General features: G+C 40.4%; 1 protein-coding gene across 4 annotated transcripts in view; it reads left to right on the plus strand.

The window, feature by feature from the left end:
* Positions 1 to 18,088, plus strand: part of LOC117411099 (disheveled-associated activator of morphogenesis 2-like) — a 129,286-nt gene that overhangs the window by 18,803 nt on the left and 92,395 nt on the right. Inside the window, exon 1 of one of the 4 annotated variants that reach the window (XM_059025569.1) lies at positions 17,626 to 17,696. The exons of the other annotated variants lie outside the window; for them this stretch is intronic. The gene's annotated coding sequence lies outside the window, so the exon portion shown is untranslated. Of the gene's footprint in view, positions 1 to 17,625; positions 17,697 to 18,088 lie in introns of those variants that run through there. 4 annotated transcript variants of the gene reach the window in all.

Consider the following 18,088-nt stretch of genomic DNA (forward strand, 5'->3'; position numbering starts at 1 on the left):
AGGAGAGTGCAGTTTCAGAGGTGGAGCCGAATAGAAGAGGAATTGTAGTGGGGGAGGAGGGGAGGATGGTGGAAAACCCCCCAAAAAAACGCAAGGCAGAGAGAAAACTCAAGGCTTGGGGTTTAAATAGGGGATTAGCAGATGTTATTGGTAGGCGGGAAGTAGGGGGAGGAGCCCTCGTTCATGCCCCCCAAATATCACACAAGTTTACAGTTAAGATGCACAAGAAAATGTTGTCTTTTGGTATAAACAGCCCAGTATTTTTCTGTCTAACAGAATTGTTTTCATTTAGCTGCACTTTAATTTTAACTTTACAACTGCAGTTTGTAATAGCTAATAATTGTTAACTTGCAGTTTACTAGATAGCCTTAGTTTGTACCATCTTACTGCAGTTTAACACAGCTGTTTTTATATGAGCCGCATGCAGTCTTTTAGAATTCACATCACACGTTTTGGCTTATTCGGTGCTTCCCCATGCCACATGTGCAGTGCAATGTGATTAGACAACACAGGTTTGATTTCCACTCTTATGCCGATGACACCCAGATTTACTTTAAAATAAGTTCTGATGATCCAACCATAAGCTCGAGACTGTCGACTTGCCTTGATAAAATAGGGGTTTGGATGTCTGAAGACTTTTTGCAGCTAAATGCAAATAAAACTGAATTGCTATTGATTGGCTCAAAAACAGTACTAAACAAAACTCCAGTATTACTGACCCTAAGAAGTCCCCCTATCAGCTCTTCACAAACTGTAAAAATTCTTGAAATTTTGTTGGATTCCACCCTTTGCGTCCAGCCTCATATCTCAGCTATAGTCTGCTTAACATTACCATATGCGGAACATTGCTCAAGTCTGTTCTTATCTTGCTGAATCTGATGCTGAAGTTTTAACTCATGCGTTTGTTTCGTCCCGTTTGGACTATACATCTTTAAAATATTGTTAATAACATTCAGGGCTGTTTATAGAAATGGCTGTACTTACGGGGCTCCCGAGTGGCGCATCCAGTACAAGCACACGCAAGTGTAGGATGCGCTCTATAGCCTGGACGTCGCCGGTTCGAGTCCAGGCTATTTCACAGCCGACCGTGGACGGGAGCTCCGAGGGGGTGGCACTCAATTGGCCGAGCGTCATCCGGGGGGAGGGAGGGTTAGGTCAGCCAGGGTGTCCTCAGCTCACCGTGCACCAGCGATCCCTGTAGTCTGGCCGGGCGCCTGCGGGCTTGCCTGTAAGCTGCCCAGAGCTGCGTTGTCCTCCGATGCTGTAGCTCTGAGGCGGTTGCACGGTGAGTCTTTTACACTGCAGAGTGTAAAGAAGCGGGCAGCTGACGGCACACGCTTCGGAGGACAGCGTGTGTTCATCTTCGCCCCTCCCGAGTCAGCGCAGGGGTGTTAGTGGTGAGCTGAGCCTAAAAATAATTGGGCATTTCAAATTGGGGAGAAAATAATAAAAAAACTGATTGGCAATGACTAAATTAAAAAAAAAAAAAAGAAATGGCTGTACTTACATTAATGACATACTTATACCCCATGTCCCTGGACACGAGTTAAGAGCAGCAGGTGCTGGACTTCTGGTGTCTACAGTGGTTAAGAGTCGTTCCCTTGGTGGACGAGCCTTTAGTCATTTTGCACCCGCGTTGTGGAATACTGTCCCTTTCGAAATTTATATGCTGATTCATTAAATACATTTAAATCATTTTTATGCATTTTTACACAAAGGCCTATTTGTAGACCAGGATAGTCTATTCGAGTACTTATTTTGAATGTTTTAGTATTAATGTTTTTCTTTTTATATTCCTTCAGAATCACTGTGAAAACCCATATAACATGCAGAAAAATAATTCATAACATGGTGTCATAACATTTGTTACAAACTGTGCATCAGCACGTTTACAGTAATTATAATATAATTTAGTGATATGATTAAAGTTAGGAAACCCCATTTGACAAAAATCTGTATGACTATTAATATACATTGATTTCCACAGTGATTGTGAAGGATAAGCACACACAGTTTTATGTAGCCTTCATGGGGATGTTGTGAACACTACATGGTCTCTGATTCAAATGAAGCATTACCGAATAACCACTCCCAGTATACCACCAATGGAACGGTATGGCACATTTCTGTAAAGTAGATGGAGTGGCGATATCTGTAGTGATGTTTTTGTTAGAGCCCTAAGGTTTAAAACTCTAAATTGAATGGCAGGTGAGACCTGCAGTTCCAAGGTTTTCATTGCACTGAGCTAATTCCTTGCCACTAAATGTCACAGCAAAGTGATTGGGGTTCAAGAAAATTGGGTCGTAAATATTTCCATATGTGACCCCAGACTTTCCTTGGTGTTGGAGACACCTTTGTAAGTCTGGGGCTGCTTGTGTTTTGATGGGGACTAATCACCGGTGACAAGGGAGAGTGACCTGGAGCCACTGGGAAGAATTGTGAAATAAAACAGTTCCTTTAGAAGAGAATTGGGGGCATGGGGAGGGAGGCCTGTGAAAGTGATTTGAAGCCCTTAGCCCAGTTGCTAAGGCTCATAAAGGGACTGGCAATTAATGTGATAAATATGAAGCCGTTCACTTCTACTGAGATCAGGCAAAAGAATTAGAAATACTTGCCACAGCACTGTCAATACAGTGTTTATGTTGTTTTCAGTGATTTATACCACCTCTGATTCCTCCATGGAAGCTGAGAGGGCAGGAAAGTTTGTTCCTCAAGAAACATTAATAATTTGGAAGGGAAAAGCACCTGCCAACCCAGCTACATACCTCCATATACCTCCAGATATTGATAAGCCCCAGATATGCATCCCCAGTGGGGGATAATAAATGCCTACAAAGGAGCTTTGAGCAGTCAAAAAAGACTTGGATTCTTGGAAAATAGACTTCTGTAGTATTATCCGGGAGCCAGAAGTTTAAACAAGTTCCAGGTTTCAAAACTCTGGGCTGTTACTGCAGATGTACAACTCCAGGTGTTTCTACCCCCCCACCCCCCCCACCACCCCCCCCGACTGTGACTCACATCTGACCAGCTGTGCAGCATCACCACAGCCGGCAGATTAAATCACAAATCTCTCTCTGCAAGGAAGAGAGCAGCGCTGGCAGATAGGAAGACAACTCCACCAACATGCAGCCAAATACTTCCTTTTAAGGAAATCCCAGGCTCCGATTTAGAGCACTTTTGCAGCTTTATGAGGTTTCACCACTATACCCTTTCTTCACAATAAACCACTAAAAAACATACTGGTTAGCATTATTCTCCTTTGAAGAACTCACTGCTGTACTCTTCTTGATAGGAACATGTGCAGAAATGTGTGTCCTTATATGTTTCTGCTGTATAGTTTCTGATTTGGTGTGTGTTTATTCACTTACTAATACACAGGGCCAAGCGATGACATGAACCGGAAGCTGCAGTATAACACTATTATATTATATTGCCAATTTAAAAAGATAAGAGAACATTATTTTACCTTGTGTAACTGGTCCAAAGAACAATCTCAGAACATTACTGACTCCACCATTTTGTTTTGAAAAGGAATTTTAGCAGTGATGTCACTTTAGTGCCATTATTGCCTGATAACAGCATATTTATTTGCTAGTACTGTATGTCCTGCAGCTTTGGTAAAACAGGCAAAGGTTACATTGTTATTACTGTAGTTCAAATACTTCTCCGCTTGATATGACACAACTTTAACAAAAAAAATCCCTCCACCTTATTAATAGTACCTGTAAATATGATCTGATTGAGTGTTTAAAGTATGCTGGTATATGTAAACGGCTTGGGGATAGTGCCTAACGAATGGACTGCTGGTGTTGTTTGTTTGTCTTGCCAATGCTGTAGCATTCAAGAGGTCACAGACTCACCATGACACCCGCTCAGCTCAGGGCTCTCCGATCAGGTTTCCAGCCTCACAACCCACTCTCACATTTAATTGGGAATGTCACGCTTTTCCTCCCCGGTGGTTTACAAACATTCAAATCTCTGACTTGGACCAGCTTTTCCATTCCTGTCAGTGGCTGGCTAGGGCTCACAGTACAGTTGAATCTAGCACCTCGGACATTACAGTAGGCAGTTGTTTAATCGCAATTGGGTACAGTCTGGACATTTAACAATAACAAATTCCCACTTCCAGAGAGTTTTTAAATAATGTCTCAGGATTTTGTTAGCATAGGGCCCATGAAAGACAAGTCTGTTCTTGATCCAAATTAAGGGGGGTGGGGGGGGGGGGGGGGGTTGTGTGAAAGCCACTCTGGAAATAATGGCCCATGGGCCTGATTTATTTGTGGAAAGAAAATCTGTTAATTGTAGCAAAACTAGAAATAGGAACAAACAAGTATCGTAGCCTATAAAATATATATATTTGTTACAGCTTACATATCTTGATGGTATCTTCAATAAATCAATATAGATTGAAATTTTACTCAATTACTTGTTTTGGCAAAATCTGACCAGCAGTGTGGAGTAGTGGTTAGGGCTCTGGACTCTTGACCGGAGGGTCGTGGGTTCAATCCCTGGTTGGGGACACTGCTGCTGTACCCTTGAGCAAGGTACTTCACCTAGATTGCTCCAGTAAAAACCCAACTGTATAAATGGGTAATTGTATGTAAAAATAATGTGTAAAAAATAATGTAATTGTATGTAAAAATAATGTGATATCTTGTAACAATTGTAAGTCGCCCTGGATAAGGGTGTCTGCTAAGAAATTAATAATAATAATAATAATAATAATAATAATGTCCAGAAATTGCAACATATATTGGAACTGTATTGGACCACTTGACATGGAATGACCCTAAGACTAGCTTGCTAAGAAAGTTTAATGAATCTGGCTCCAAATCTCTGCTCTGCTGTCAAATGAGGTAGTTCAGGCTGTGTCCTTATGGCTGCTGTTGCTTGGGCAGCAGCTATCTGATGGAATCACATTTTGCACATTACTCATAAAACTAATTACATCATGAGAAACCTTCAGTACCCCCTAAGTGATTGCTAGGCTTAAATCCTGAATGCATTAGCCCAGGGGTCGGCAAACCCCAGCACGCGAAGCCCTTGTTCAAACTTTTAATCTCAGACTCAAGATTTTTTTTTCGAGCTGTCGTATATCACAAAAATGTACCCAAAAATGAACATAATACTGACAAGGAAAAGGAACGTGTCGGTCCGAAATCAAACTGGTTTTATCCCTACTCAAATTGTGCATTGCACTTCTGTTCAGATAAAAATGTGCGTTTTGCAGATCATTTTCTCTAGCAAGTGACTGGGTGATGCTGCATACCTAAAGCAGCGAATCACCTACTGTTATTTGTGTTGAACTTTAACCTCGGGATGTGGTTAATTGTATTCATTTAAATTGCATTTAATTTTATTACGAAAGTTCAAGAACAAAAAGCCCAAAATGGTTTCCATAATAAAGTGACAAATGTAGTGTATGCAAATATTTATATATACATACATTTTGTTTAGTGAGAATGATTATGAAACGCTACGCTTCAGTTTGCATGCGTGTTGGCGGGAGGTGTTCAGTAGAAAAAAAACAAAAAAAACAGGCGTACTACTTGATGTGTGTACTAAAATTATGGATCAGAAAAGCAAATGTGTGAGCTTCAAACTATCCAATAGTTTGACTTTACTTTTCAAAGCTATTTTCAGCCACCTCAGAAAGCCTGGCAATCACAGCAGCAGGTGGCAACCCCATTCTCCTGCTGCATAGTGGGTATCCAGTCTGTGTCAACAATGACATATTTTTTTAAACTTCATTGAAAAAACTGAATGTGTTACCTATTGTTAGGGTTTCTGTTTTTTGGTATATACAGTGTAGGCCTACTTATTCATGGTGTGAGTTCTTTAGGATTTTTGTCAATGGCCAAAAAACTGTGTTTAATAGCAGAGGTGCACAAATCCGGTCATCTTGGTCTGTTGTCCTCCAGGTTATATAGGTATCGTATATAATGAATCGATGGGTTTAATGACATTTGATGATACAGGTGGAACAAAGACAGGGGTGGCTCCGGACATCGAGGACTGGAATTGTTTAGTGTGTGTTTCAAATATTTAGTACATGTTCTAATTTGACTTTAGTACTTTGTAATTCAAATTATTAAGTGTACTAATTTGGCCAATCAGATCACTGAAAATGAAATGAGTACCAATGAATTTAAGAAAATATTATGTGTAATAAATTATCCAATTAAAAGTCGCCTTACATCTGTCATTCCTGCCCAATTTGTGGCGGTGTACAGACTTGGCATTGGACAAAGTCTAGTAAAAGATGGATAGACCCAAACCCTCTGAGACGAGCATCAACCGGCAGTTTCAGAGCCTTAGAATTTGCTTTAATTCAGTGGTAACCCCACTGTCATTTTAAGCAAGTGTTGAAAGATCTGACATTGAATCTAACATTAGCTATGATAACTCAATATTTTAGTGTAAAACTGAAATAAATATAATTAAAAAAAAACTTAAAAAAAAAACTATTGTATACATTGTTAATACAAATCGTGGTCTGTCTCAAGAAGTCGACAGCATTCAGCAAATCTATATTTGCACTGCAGAAGATAATCTCTGATTGATGATTTGCAATTTCCCTTATTCTTGATTTTTCAAGCATATTTCATCAGTATTTTTCAACAAAGCTTTCAATACGTATTGTAAGGTCCCTCATGTCATAGAATAACATGTATGTAAAATAAAATAAAGATTGATGTATCTCTAAGCAGAATACATAATAATAAAACTAAACGAAATATTGTGTTGAAAACAAAAGTAAAACTTTTTTTATGGTCTCTCAAGTACTTTATAATGTTCACCAGTGTTCTAAAAAAAAAAAAACACCAACTCCAAGATTCTGCTGTAAAAAATATTTTTTGGTGAGTCAGATACAGACAAAAAAAAACACTAGTCCTGGGGTCCTTAAAGGGTTAAAAGCTAACATCATAACCCTTTATTATAATATAGTTCCATATTGTTTTTAACTGCTAGCCTTTATACTGTATATATAAACAAAGTGGTAATAAAAACACTGGAACATTTGCCGGCACCCTGTTGCTAGTGGTGCCAGACCTTGATGCGCCAGCCTTGCTGCGATTACCAGTTGTATTACTATCTGGAGCTGTTTCTAGGTTAATGGGATGGGAACAATCAAATCAGCCAGGTTGATTTTGCAGATTTGAATGTGCCCTCAGCTGTTGAGCAGACAGGGAGAGCTGATTTAATAGGGGCGTGATGCAAAGTCCTCCTCCTGCCACATGCTCTAATCAGCTGATAGTCTGTTTATCTCAATAACCTGGGACTCACTTCACTTTCACAGCTTCTTTCATCTCCCAGTGAAAACGCATGATGAGAGGCAGCAGAAGAGTCTGTGAACACAAACTTTATTACAAGTGTAGTACAAGTGTTCGAGTTCACTTACATAATCCTCTCTGATAGACATTTTTCCTAGCAGTGTACCCATTGATCAAAAGCACCAGGAAACTGGTGCTGCTGGATCCATCCTGTGTGTGTCTACTGTCTGTAGCTCTATGCCTGTTCCAGGCATAGGAACTGGATGACCTGGATCAGCCTCTTGGTGTCTTGGTGGTATTGGATATTCTGCTGATCAAGATGCGCTGCTCCTGCTTTTGATTGACAAGAGGTCATTTTCAGAACATACCGTAGGGGGCGAAAGCACAAATCCATTAGCGCCAGGGAAAAACATCAATTTAAGTTAGAAAACCTGATTTACTGTAAACAAGGCCTCTTCTGGTACAGTGCTCCCTCAAAAACAGCATGAAAACTTTACGCATAGTTAATTTACATATCAACCCCCACCTTTCCTATTCATTTGCATGACATCGGGTGAAAAGCTCGGTTTACTCGAGTAAAATAAACTGAGTGAATGGAAACCCCAAAAAGCATTTTACACGAGACATTTTTCTCGTGTAAATTTCTCAGGCTTAAAAAAAAACAAAACAAACACACATGGAAACACCATGAATGCCACTAGTAAACAAGTGTGTTTTTAGTTTGCCACACAGAAATAGAACAGCTATCTCTAATATCTTTAGGCAGCAAATTCCAAAGTGTCTGTGCCACAAATCCAAAAGAGCATCCAACCAAAAGTAGCCTCCTGCAAGTGGGCACTTAAGGTCTGTTTTGAGGAAGGGAAGGAGATTCAATACAATAAGCCACTCAACTTCAAGATTTCCAGAGAGGTTCCTGTTACTCTCAGGCTGTTTGTATTTGTTTTATTGTGGGAAAATTCCTGAGCTGCCAGCGGGCTTCAATGTCAAGGACCCTGGGTCCGTGCTGAAATTCCCAGCGGTCTTTGAAAGGAGGCTTCAGCGGAACATACCATCTTTCAAACCAACACAAATCACCTGTTAACCCTTCGTAAAGCAACATGATGCTTGTGTGAGTCATGCAGCAGGATTGCTTGTCACCATACAATTCTGTTTTTCTGGTTTTCTGAAATTATGTTTAATTATTTTAATATGCACACATCTTTAAATGTTTTGTGGCTGTTTTTTCCCCCTCAAAATGTAAATCTGATCAAGTTTGTGTAAATTAATCTTTGAGGCCAACACTTATTTAGAATGATTTAACATTTTTATTTGCAGTTTTAGTTGGTGTCTCTAAGAACTCTTTTAGATAATGTAAATATATTTTTCTGCCTGACTGACATTTTTTGTTGTTGATAAGTATTGTGTGTGTGTGTGTGTGTTGTTAGATTATCGTTTTGCCTTTTGAAGGAGGCATCTCAGCACAAAAACCTCAAAAATAGAAGAACAAAAAAAAAACGAAGCCACTCGGGCTGCATACAACCCCCTTTTCCTCTGCAGATGAATTTAATCCGGTAAAATAGCATTTCTAAATATTTGCCAAACAGACACTGTTAAATTCGTTTTTTGCTATAAACCCTTCCATAATCATTTACTGATTTTGGCCACCGTTCACATTACACCTTTCCAAATCCCATAAATCACCTTCATGTTATTACCTTCTGAAGTAGTTAATCCCCCTCCAGCTGTTCCTGATGCAGACACACAGAACACTAACTCCCCTCACAGACCGCCCTGTCCACTCCACCATCCAAAAAACACATTGGACCTCTAACTGGGACCAATTCACAAAGTCACAATTAGGGAGTGTTTTTGTTATACTGTTTGTTAAAAGCCAAAAAGCATTGTTATCTTAAGAGAATGTTTATAAACACTCTTCACTTTCCTTCTGTTACACTTTTGTTATAGCTTTAACAAAATCAACTACTAGTGGACACCCTTCTGCACCCCTAGAGGTCATTTCTATACAGAGATTCCACCTTGCTCAGGCTTGATCAGAAAGTGTCAAAGGAACAATTTGCTTGGCAGGAGTGCAGAACTAGTAATACATGATGATAAAGAACACATATCACAGGATCGGAAACAGATAAAAAAAAAACTAAGTATGCAAATTCTGAGGGTATGAATTATTCCCTCTTGTTATTAGGTCCACTGTTCATCAAAATCAAGGCTTCCATACTAAACAGCAGAACACTGTGTTGGGTGTATGTTGTCCTTTTCACATTCTGTGTGTTTAGTAAGTGGTTTACAGTGTTCATATAGTGAAACCTCACATTATATAAAGGCTGTGTGTTATACAACCAAAGTAAAATGGAATCTATAATATTGTGTCAGATAAATAGATTCATCCTTTTCCATGCTCATGATGACCCTGCCTCCCAAGGGATATACAAGGTGTCCCATAAGCCAGGCATAATAGGCAAGATCACTATTATGCCAATTTAAGATGTTCTCTTGTAAAGCCACACCCCATTAACTATCTGCACCATCAAAATTATACTAATTCTTCTTTGCTTAAAGACACACCTGGAACAAATAGAGAGACAATAAATCTTAACAAATATTCCTATAACACTTGACTTATGAGGCTGTATGGTCCAAAGATCCCTCAATAATTGTCTAAGACCCCAGTTGTGAAGCTTATCTGCTTACTGTTTGAGGAAGGTTTTGTTTAGGACTGTTTTTTTTTAGGAATATTTTGATAATCTGAATCAAATTCATTAAACTGTTTTAGAAATGGTTTATTTGTTTAATGTCATATTTTAAAGAGCTCTTTTACCATCGACACCTAAGAAATTTATAAAAACTCTTCAAATAACCATCCTTAAAGTTTTGTGAATAGGGCCCAATGTTTCCACTATGGCGACAGTCTACCTGTGGCTAATAAAATTGTAGCTGATGTTATGTTACCTGTTACCGCACCTTTATTTGTTTTCAACATGGGAGACAGGTGGTAGATACTGTGGATTTGACAGTTTCACTGTCCCCCTTTCAAGAGTTCACTAAGTATGTGAACATGGGGATAGATGAATACGGGAAGAATGAAGAATAGTGTTTTTATGCTATAATATTGTCTCTTAATCATACTGCAGGATTGTTTTAGAAGCAGATCCCTTTAAGACAAGCCTTGTTCCTCCTGCTGGAACACTGACTCTCTGGTGCTTGGCCCTGATTTGCTGCCAGGTATCCGTGGCAACAGACCGCAATACATAAACGCCAACATGTTTAGGGAGTTATGGGCCGCTGAGCAGGAAATCTCTTGCATTCTTTATCTCTGACCCTTGGAACTTTGTCAGACAGCAGAGAGAAAAAGTCCATGTATTCTTCTTCTTCTTCTTCTTCTTCTTCTTCTTCTTAACCCAATATTAAATAATGCTACTTAAAACAAGGTGTCCGCCAGGCAGTGAAAAAAGTTTGTTATCTCAGAGAAAGCGATTAAGCTGCTAATATAAAGGTTTGGGTACAGAGCTAAAAGTGAGGAATACAAGTCTAGGGAAGATATTTTAAGACTGTATAATAGTCAAGACAAGGGGTGTTCAATTATGGTCCAGGAGGGCCATTCCACTCCTGGTTTATCAAGTAAAATCATTTAATTAACTACTTCAGGGTCTGGATGAAGGCTTAATTGGTACAATTAAATAAGTTAGAGCAGCGTTGGAAAAGAGACCTGGACTGGAATCGCCAACTTTGGCCACACCTGGTCCAGCAGTCCCCATTTAGTATGTCCAGTACTACCCATCTCATCTCACAGTCCTTAGAAAAGAACAGAAAAGGACTACTAGGCTAATATTAGGGCTGTGAGTTTTGAAAATGGATTAGGTCAATAGAAACATCCTGCATGAGAAACAGACAATAAAAACCAAAACAATCTATAATATACAGTACAAACAACCACTGCACAGACAGCCACAGCTGTCAGTTGTCATCTCCACGGTCAAGGTCAAGGTCACTCCACTGACCTGGCTGTGGTTACATGGAGTTTTCAGAGGAAGCACAACCATGTCATGTGTACGTTATTTCACTTGCAGTGAAAGTACTGTTAGTGGTACATTACAAAGAGCAGAACAATCTTGGGGGGGTTGTATGGAGGCACATCACTGGGGTTTGCAGGTGCAGAGTGGGGGAGCTCAGGTGACTGCTGCCTGCCTGTAATGTGCTGCAAACACGGTTCATGGAACTGAAATTTGTCCTAATTAAAATATAAAAAACCAAACCAAAAACCTGAGGAAAACACCACCGGACCTTTAGCCAACATGAGCAGAGATAAGATTGTGCTGCTGTGATAACTACAGTTTTAAATAAATCTCAACTGCTGATTGTGAATTATATCCAATTGACGTAAACAGCAGTGACCTGATATGCATCTAAATAGACCTCGCTGATCAAAGAAAGGAAAGAATGAATGAGTAAACAACCGGAACGCAACTTTGAAAAAAACAAAGCTCTTGCGTGTCCCCCTGCACTGCCAGTGCCTGATGGTCCTTTTTGACCAGAGGGCCGGTCAAAATGTTTTTCCATTTTTAACCAGCTGTCATATTAGTACAGATTACTGGCCCTACTTTGAAGCCTGAAAGCTTGAATACAACTCTTTTAATTTTTCCAAACTAGCAAGAAGCAACTAAAATCTCAAAAACATTCAACCTTTCTGAAACTAGGGGCTCAATTTGATAAACTTAGACCTTGCTGGGATAAGTCACAGCTGGAATTTGTTAAAGCATTTTACAATGCTGGGGAATCATTTCATCAAGTACACATTTGCTGGGGTTATTCTGGGATAACCACTGGTGGTTGATTCAATCCAGGTTGTAGAAGTGCTATAATAAAATCCAGCTGTGGCTTATCCTGGTGGGGTATAGGTTGATCAAATTGACCTCCTAGGTCAAGTAGACTTGCTGTCATGTTAGTGTGTCATGATAATGTTTTTTTTTTCCTCTTAGATATTTTTATGCTTGTGATGTAATTGGTAAGGGAATTACTTTGCAAGAAGTTGCTTTTGTGTCAGAGCTGGACTCTGATAATGAAAAGGGATGGGAAACAGCAGAGATACAAAGAATGAGCACCATGGATTATATTTTGCCCTGGTGCCCTAGTTGGAAATCACACTTTGCATAAAATATAGTACTAGAACATGCATGTTTGTAGTTGTATTGCATTTGTATACACAGCAGTGGCATAGTAGCTCAGTCTGTTAGTGTTTTTACTGTGAACTAAACCGTTGTAGTGTTCACAAGCTCAGTAAGCCCAAATGTAAAGGCACATGCAGTGGGTGTCTTATCTATCAGTGCTATACCTACTTTTAATAAAACTATACATGGGCATGTATGGCATTCAATTCCACTCGGTGACCTACTTCTATACAGTCCTGACTTCTGTAATGTGTTACTAACTGAACTGTATCTTCCTGAGATGTTGCCTCTGTTGTCCTGCTTTCTCCTGTTTTTAGCATGTTTGTATTCCATGAGGAATGCACTGCAGTGGAATGCTACGTATTGCTGGTATGTCTGGGGTCTTTTCATTTTGACCATTTTAGGATGTGACTATTTAAGAGGAAGTTCAGCTTAAAGGTTGTTAAAAAAATATACACATCATTAAAAAAAGGAAAGCTTGTTGGGCTACCCACATCACCCTACAGACATGTCCTCCCATGGGTAAAACAGCAAATGAAATCTGAAAAATCATGTGTATTTTAGACATTGTAATTAATTTGGGTTTGTGTCTGTATATACCCTCAGTCGTCATTTCCGCCTTGGGAGACAACAACTTGGAGACAACTTCCAACAACTGTCCTTGCAGCGGTTTCACATTTTGCTGTGTTTAGTGATCACAGAGACCTAGAGCAGCGGACAGAGTTGGAAATTGACTTAGGACAGAGGGTAGGAGACAGTTCTTCACACAGAGAGTGATGAAGGTATGGAATAGTTTACTTAGCTACATTGTTACTGAATCACTGGGATTCTTTAACACCCAACTGGGATCAATCAGCTACTGTACTTAACATCGAACATGCACATCTTGTTCATAATGTAGCATTGGCATTTTAATATTTACTACATTTGGTTTTCCCTCCTCCTGGTATCCAGGTACACTTGAGTAATGAGTCCATTACAATAAGCAGCTTCACTAGAATGAGCCTCCTAAAGTTGCACCTACAGTAGCACACTAGCACCTACAGTACCTGGACCATACCAGTCCTACTCTGCAGTGTAACAAAGCATCTTTCACCAGTCACCCCAGTGTTATAATCAATGCAGTAACAGTCACAGGAGACGTTTAAAAAATGCAAATTCTGCACTGAAAAATTCCAATGGACTTTTAGTAGGGGGAAGAAGCCTTTTAGGAAAAGATCAAATAATTGCAATAAACAGTGCTAACATGAAGCAAATGTGGATCCACAATTTTCCGAGCAAAATATTAATTGAATTGGACCATAAAGGTGAACTTTGAGTTATTCCAACGCTGTCACACTGACAGTGCTGTATAGTGTAGCTCCGTTCCTATCTACTGTCCTAATGCCAAATCCTCCTTATATATGCAGAAAAGTGTTTAAAGCCAAGAGCCCCTCTCATTCCCTTAAAGAGAGCGGAAGAGTATGTTACAGCACACTGGAGGGCGTTTGGCAAGTGGGCAGTGTGTGTGTGTAGGTTGTTATTTGTGTGTGGATTAAAAACAGCATCTGGTATGAATGCTAAACCACCTGTTCATATATTACACTATGTAACACAATTTTTGTTCCTGGGTAGTAAGTGTTATTTCCTAATTGCTTATGCCTCAAAAGTATAGAAAATGGCTATTATTCCCCACAAACTGCTTTTGTGACCAGGACAGTGATATTTTGAAATTTACCTATTTCCAATGAGAAAACGGGCGAATTTGTGTCTTTTCGTTCACATAAAGTAAAAAAAAACAACATATGAATCCAAATTAACATGTATTTATACTAAAGTAATACAAAAATGACTACAAAAGATTTAGAAGTGAGTAGTTTTTCGAGATTTACGATTATACTGTAAATCACTTTCACGAATCAGCCCCCAAATGTAGTCTCCCATCATGTTCTCGTTATACTGTCCTTGGTAGCGGCTTTCAAAGTCCAGTATATCCTGGTGGAAGCGCTCGCCTTGCTCCTCCGAGTACGCTCCCATGTTCTCCTTGAATTTATCAAGATGAACATCAAGGATATGGACTTTGAGGGACATCCTACAGCCCATTGTGCCGTAGTTCTTCACCAGAGTCTCAACCAGCTCCACATAGTTTTCAGCCTTGTGATTGCCCAGGAAGCCCTGAACCGCTGCGACAAAGCTGTTCCAAGCCGCTTTCTCCTTACTAGTGAGCTTCTTGGGGAATTCATTGCACTCCAGGATCTTCTTTATCTGTGGTCCGACGAAGACACCGGCTTTGACCTTTGCCTCAGACAGCTTAGGGAAGAAGTCTTGAAGGTACTTGAAGGCTGCCGACTCCTTATCTAGAGCTCTGACAAATTGTTTCATAAGGCCCAATTTGATGTGCAGTGGTGGCATCAGCACCTTCCGGGGGTCCACCAGTGGCTCCCACTTGACGTTGTTCCTCCCCACAGAGAACTTGGTCCGCTGTGGCCAGTCCCGCCTGTGGTAGTGCGCCTTGGTGTCCCTGCTGTCCCAAAGGCAAAGATAGCAGGGAAACTTGGTAAAAACCACCTTGGAGACCCATCAGGAACGCCACCATTTTGAAGTCTCCTATGACCTCCCAGCCGTACTCATCATACTTCAAGGCATCCAGCAATGTCTTGATGCTGTTGTAATCCTCTTTGAGGTGCACCAAGTGAGCCAGGGGAAGAGACGGGTACTTGTTACCATTATGGAGCAGCACGGCTTTGAGGCTCCTGGATGAGCTGTCAATGAAGAGGTGCCACTCATTCTGGTTACAGGCGATTCCGATTGCCTTGAACAGACTGGTCACATTGTGGCAGAAGCAGAGCCCATCTTGACGGGTGAAGAAGCTGGAAAAAGGTTGGTGACGCTTCCTCTGATCTGCGACTTGCACACTTTCATCCAACAAGTTCCACTGCTTGAGCCTAGACGTCAAAAGCTCGGCATTGGACTTGGTAAGACCAAGATCTCTAATCAAGTCGTTGAGGTCTTTTTGGTTGGGGTAGTATGGGTTTCTCTCCTCAGTTCCAGTTGTCATCTGGATCTACAACATCTTCCTCGCTCTCTGACTTGCTGCTCTCTTCTAAAGACGGCTGCTCTCTCTCCGGAGGAGTGGGTACGGGGAGCTCATGGCAGTGTGGCACTGGGGCGATGGATGAAGGAAGGTCCGGATACGTGATAGCAGGTGCATTTTTGCCAGTCCAACGTTTGGAAGGGTCCACCATGCAGAAGTAGCAGTTGCTTGAGTGGTCAGTGGGTTCCTGCCATATTCTTGGGATAGCGAACTTCATGGCTCTCTTTTCCCCTCTGTACCATCCTACAAAAATACATTTATTTCAACCATGACTAATGTGTAAGAGATTCTCGCAACATTTTTCATATATGATATATTTTTTCAATAACATTGAAAATTGTAAAACATTTTAAAATTAAAAACTTTTACAATTTTAAAAATTTTAACAAATTTTATAACATAAAATTCCGAGCAACAATTGTCCATCTTACCTTCCAGAGTTTTTTTTGCAGTGCTCGCAGGTGAAATGAGGTGCCCAGTGTTTGTCTTGATCCCCGACAGGCATGCCGAAATATGCCTTGTAGGCCTCACACATCTTAGCAGATGCTTCCATGGAGTACTTTTTCGCTCTTGTCTTGATAAATTGGCCGCAGACATAGCAAAATGCGTCTGCCGGATGCTTGCAGCCTCTTGATGCCATCTCAGAAAAATGCAGATATGTATCCACTTAGGCAGCTGGAACTAAACTGAACTGGTGGGCTTAAGGCCCCCGTATTTATACTACTATTTATATTACTGGAAAGTTCTAGAAAGTTCTAGAAGTTACTCCAAGTTTACTCAGCACTGAATCTATCTGGAATGTTCTGGAAAATAGGTCAATTTCAAAATATCACTGTCCTGGTCACAAAAGCAAAGTTTGTGGGGAATAATAGCCATTTTCTATACTTTTGAGGCATAAGCAATTAAGAAATAACACTTACTACCCAGGAACCAAAAAAAAAAAAAATTTGTTACACGGTGTTATCAATTGCATTTACAGCTATTTTTCGTTATGTATATGGAAAACTACAAAGCGGTATGTAATTCAATATGTTGACGTAACATTATTCAGCAGGTTTCATTCGACTTTATGAAACAAAATGAGTTCACTCTATAGGGTGATGCAAAACCTTTGGCCAGAGCTGTAGTTACAATTAAATTAATTTTATTTCTCCCCTCATTACCCCACTAATATGATTCAGACTAGCCTTGAGGGACCAACCATTATCAGCTTCAGAATTAGTTTTGTACACAACTAAATCTATTTTATTAGTGCTGTAAGTATCTCAGGGGTATATAAAGACAGTGTGCCCAAATTGATGAATCAGATTGAGTTATAAGAAAGCTGTAAGTGTGTGGGCAGCACCACAGCGCAGAGGCGAGCTGAGAGCTGGTTCTAATTCATGCTGCTATAAATAGCCTACGCACAAAGAGCTCACTCATTTAAATCAAATCAGCAAGCTGGACAGGAAAACTTCCATTTATTTTTCTTCGTTCCTTTTACTTTCTGTCTTTTTTTTCGCCCTCATTTCCATAAACACCCAACTATACAGTAAATGTTAGAACGATTGGCTGCATTGTGGAAGGCAGTGGGTTTGAGTAGCTCAGTGGTTAGAAAAAGCACTGGGCTGCAGTGTGGAAGGCAGTGGGTTTGAGTAGCTCAGTAGTTAGAAAAAGCGCTGGGATGCAGTGTAGAAGGCAGTGGGTTTGAGTAGCTCAGTGGTTAGAGCGCTGGGCTGCATTGTGGAAGTTAGTTGTTTTGAGTAGCTCAGAGGTAATAGTGCTGCTGTGTGGAAGGTAAGAGAATAGAAGAGTGCAAGACCTGGCATAATTGAGATCGTCTGAGGAAAGCAGCAATTGTATGCACAGAGAGAGAGAGAGAGAGAGAGAGAGAGAGAGAGACTGCTGCAATTCAGCTGCCAGTCTAAATTGATTGGTCCGGATCACTTACAACCATCCAAAATGGTAAACAGGATGCATCTTGTTTATTTTTTTCCAAATTATACTTAGTTGGCTTTGACAGAACTCCACTCAGAGCTGCCATGACTTGTCACCATGTCTATGCGATTATGATGAGCTCATGAAAGGTGGATTGAGAACACTGCATAATAAAGCTCTTTGTTTATCCACAGAGCAGGTACTGCAGGGCCCCCCACCTCCACACATATTCCAAACGTCTATTTCCCTGGAGGGACTCCGTCTAATGGGGTGAGAGAGTTGTTTAGTTTGCCTACAAATGTGCCAACCTAGCGTCTCAACCACTATACAATAGAGATCAGATCCATTTCTATTCTGCTGAGAACATGCTAGACTATTGAGCTATACTGGACTGTGTACCTGCCAATGCTCTTCATTCTGGAAGCCTGCTATTAAAGCTTTGTTTGAGTTCAACAAAAGTAATGTAATGTGTGAGTGCAAAGGAGTCAGTAGACCCTGAAGTCTCTGAATCAAGCTGTGACTTGAGCAACACCCCACAGTAAAGGAGATACAGGCTGAAGTTTCTGCTCAGTCGGTCTTTGCTGTGCAGACAACATTTCTAAAATAAATTAAAAGATATCCACGTGGTTGTTTGTGTGTGTGTGTGTGTGTGTGTGAGAGAG

The sequence above is a fragment of the Acipenser ruthenus genome, chromosome 6 (assembly GCF_902713425.1).
Source record: "Acipenser ruthenus chromosome 6, fAciRut3.2 maternal haplotype, whole genome shotgun sequence".
Taxonomy (NCBI): Eukaryota; Metazoa; Chordata; class Actinopteri; order Acipenseriformes; family Acipenseridae; genus Acipenser; species Acipenser ruthenus.